This window comes from Pongo abelii, chromosome 16 (assembly GCF_028885655.2).
Source record: "Pongo abelii isolate AG06213 chromosome 16, NHGRI_mPonAbe1-v2.0_pri, whole genome shotgun sequence".
Lineage (NCBI taxonomy): Eukaryota > Metazoa > Chordata > Mammalia > Primates > Hominidae > Pongo > Pongo abelii.
In genome coordinates, this window is record NC_072001.2 from 56874036 (window position 1) to 56876888 (window position 2853).

Here is a 2853-nt window from a genome sequence, read left to right on the forward strand (position 1 = left end):
GACAATCATTTTCTATTATTTTTAATACCTTACTTTTCTCCTAGGCTAAACTAACTCACCAGGGATCTAGCTTGTAAGTTCTATCTGGAAGCCCCACCTAACTACATCTCACAAAATAGCCAAATTTCTCCTCTATGGGAACTTTTCTGAGCTATCTTTAGCAAACCACCATTTAAGTTTACATACAATTGTGAATTCAAAGGTATACCATTCTACTAATAGATTGCTACAGTTTAACAGAATTAGAAATTAAAGCATTGAAAATATTTAATGACGCCAGTGGATCCTGACTTTCAATTCAATTCTGTAAACTACTTTTGAGCCCATACTTGGTATATGTAAGAATCAATATTAGGTATGTGCTGGAGGCCCCTGTCCTGGGAGTCCAGCTCTTCTGTTACCATTGCCTGAACTGTGGCCCTGAGCTTAGACTGTACTGCTATACTGTTACCTGCACATGACAATAACTTATGGGCAGTTTTCCAAGTTTAGGATTAGGGCTGGGCAGGGTAAATAGTCAATATAGTAGTTTCTACCCCAAGGAGCTCACACTCAAGCAAATAATTTAATGCATGCATGAGTAGATATAATACAAGTAGACATCCTTTAACTATTGCTTATGCCTTGTGGGTTTTAAAAGGGAATACGGGTCGTGGGGTGCGGGGAAGCTTCCAGTTGGCCAACAATGAAGAGGTGGTGACAGTGGTGGAAGAAGAGGTGGCAGCACAGGTAAGGAGCGTGGAAATGCGATTGTGGATGGTAGGTGTTTTGGACCCGACAGGCCTCTGTCGTTTACAGGAAACGTTTGACTGGAGGAACGTTTGGAGCAGCTGCTTTTAGACAAAATCGTTCTGAAAAGTGGGCAACCTAAAAAGCCAGGTGATGCCATTTGCTTTTGAAGTGGTAGGTTGGCTGGCTCCTCCAGCTGTTGGCGTGTTGAGGTATGTGGGGCAGCTGTAGCGACGGCATCCAATTCAGAGGGGGCCGCTCTAGAGGCGGGGTCACCAGCACAATGAGCCAGTATGTCACCAAGTGCAAGAATCCCTCATGGACACTGGGCAGCAGGAATGGAGCCTGTGACCCTAGCAGCAAGTCGCACAGCAGACGGGGTGCAGGCCACCGTGAGGAGCAGGTGCCACCCTGTGGCAAGCCAGGTGGGAATATCCTCGTCAATGGGACCAAGAAGGTAGAAGCTGCTACTGAGGCCTGCCGGCTGCTGACGTCTTCGGGAGATGGAGGGAGAGAGTCCACGTTCAATGCCAAGGAATCTTCCTTGCAGAGGTTGGAAGAACTGTTCGGGTGCTACAAGGATGAGCGGGAGGAAGCAATTTTGCAAGAAGGCATGGCGTGTTTTTGCGGTGACATTTGTGTCGACCCCACGGAATTTCGAATGCTGCTCTTGGCGTGGAAGTTCCAGGCTGCAACCATGTGCAGATTCACCAGGAAGGAGTCATTTGATGGCTGCAAAGCAGTAAGTGCGGACAACATTGACGGAATCTGTGCACAGTTCCCTAGCCTCTTCACAGAAGCTAAACGAGCGGATAAATTCAAGGATCTCACCGGTGTACATTTCAGTTTGGCCTGGATGCTGAAGAAGGGCAGCGGTCACTGCATCGGGAAATAGCCATTGCACTGTGGAAACTAGTCTTTACCCAGAACAGTCCTCCGGTATTGGACCAATGGCTGAACTTCCTGAGAGAACCCGTCGGGGATCAAGGACATCGCCCAGGACACTTGGAACATGTTCTTTAACTTCACTCAGGTGAGGTGCTGACCTCAGTAACTACAGCAAAGATGAGGCCTGGCCAAGCCTCTTTGATACCTTTGTGGAGTGGGAAAGGGAGCGAAGGAAAAGAGAAGGGGAAGGGACAGGTGCACTCAGCCCAGGGCCTGAGAGCTTGTGTCCCAAGAAGCAGACTTAATGGCTCTATCCCGCGAGCAGGAGCAAGGATCTACCACTGCCCTGCGGCCAACCAAGGCATTAGACATTTCTGGACATTACTGAAGATCTGGACATTTTCTATTTTACATCTTTCTCTGCCTTGTATCTGAAAGGGCTCTAAAATGCTTTATCATATTTTAGGCACTTTGTTCATTTTTTGGTTATTTTTATTTTTTGGGGGGGAATCTCTAAAAATATTTGAACCTGGCTACATACATTTTGTGTATTTTTGTTTGAAGTCTTCAATAGAATGAGCCCACTATTTCTTGCACAAATTAGATTTGTGTGTGTGGCGGGGTGGGGGGTGTAGAACAGGGAAGGGGGATGAGACTGTTAGATTGAATTAACATCACAAAATGATTCAGTGTCAGATCTTAGTTTTGCATATTGTTTTTCAGGGCAGGTATGTGCTGTGTGTAGTGCTGTTTACATGGTTGAATTTAGGTTGTAATGATTATTTGTAAAGATTTTAATGGCAACACTGACTGTTATCCACATTGCATGAATTCCCAGACGATTCAGAGCTCTTGGAGAGCCAGGGCCAACTAAGAGCATTCTAATTCTGGTGACAACCCCCTTTTAAGCTAATTTATCCAAAACCGTTATTTCCCTCACTTCTTTTTAATTCTTTCTTTGAACTATTGCGTTTCATGTTGAGTTTATCCATCAATATGTTGCACCTGTCAGTCAAGTGGACATATTTTTTAAGAACACATTGTACAGAGAACCACTTGAGCACTGAATGCAGAGAAAGCAGTGTTACCTTGGTTTTGCTGGAAGTAGGCTTCTTGGATAGTTTTCTTTCTTCGATGAAGTTTCTGTATTTTCATGTTGTAAGTGGAAATACTTTTTTTGTTTTATGTGCGTTGGAGCCAAAGTTTTTGTTCCTAGTGGTAGGGAAACAGTGCCTG

The 2853-nt window shown here is 45.0% G+C and overlaps 1 pseudogene; it reads left to right on the plus strand.

Annotated features, from left to right (window-relative positions):
• The first annotated feature begins 1012 nt into the window (after positions 1-1012).
• On the plus strand, positions 1013-1922 carry LOC100451150 (DCN1-like protein 3; annotated as a pseudogene).
• Positions 1923-2853: the final 931 nt, after the last annotated feature.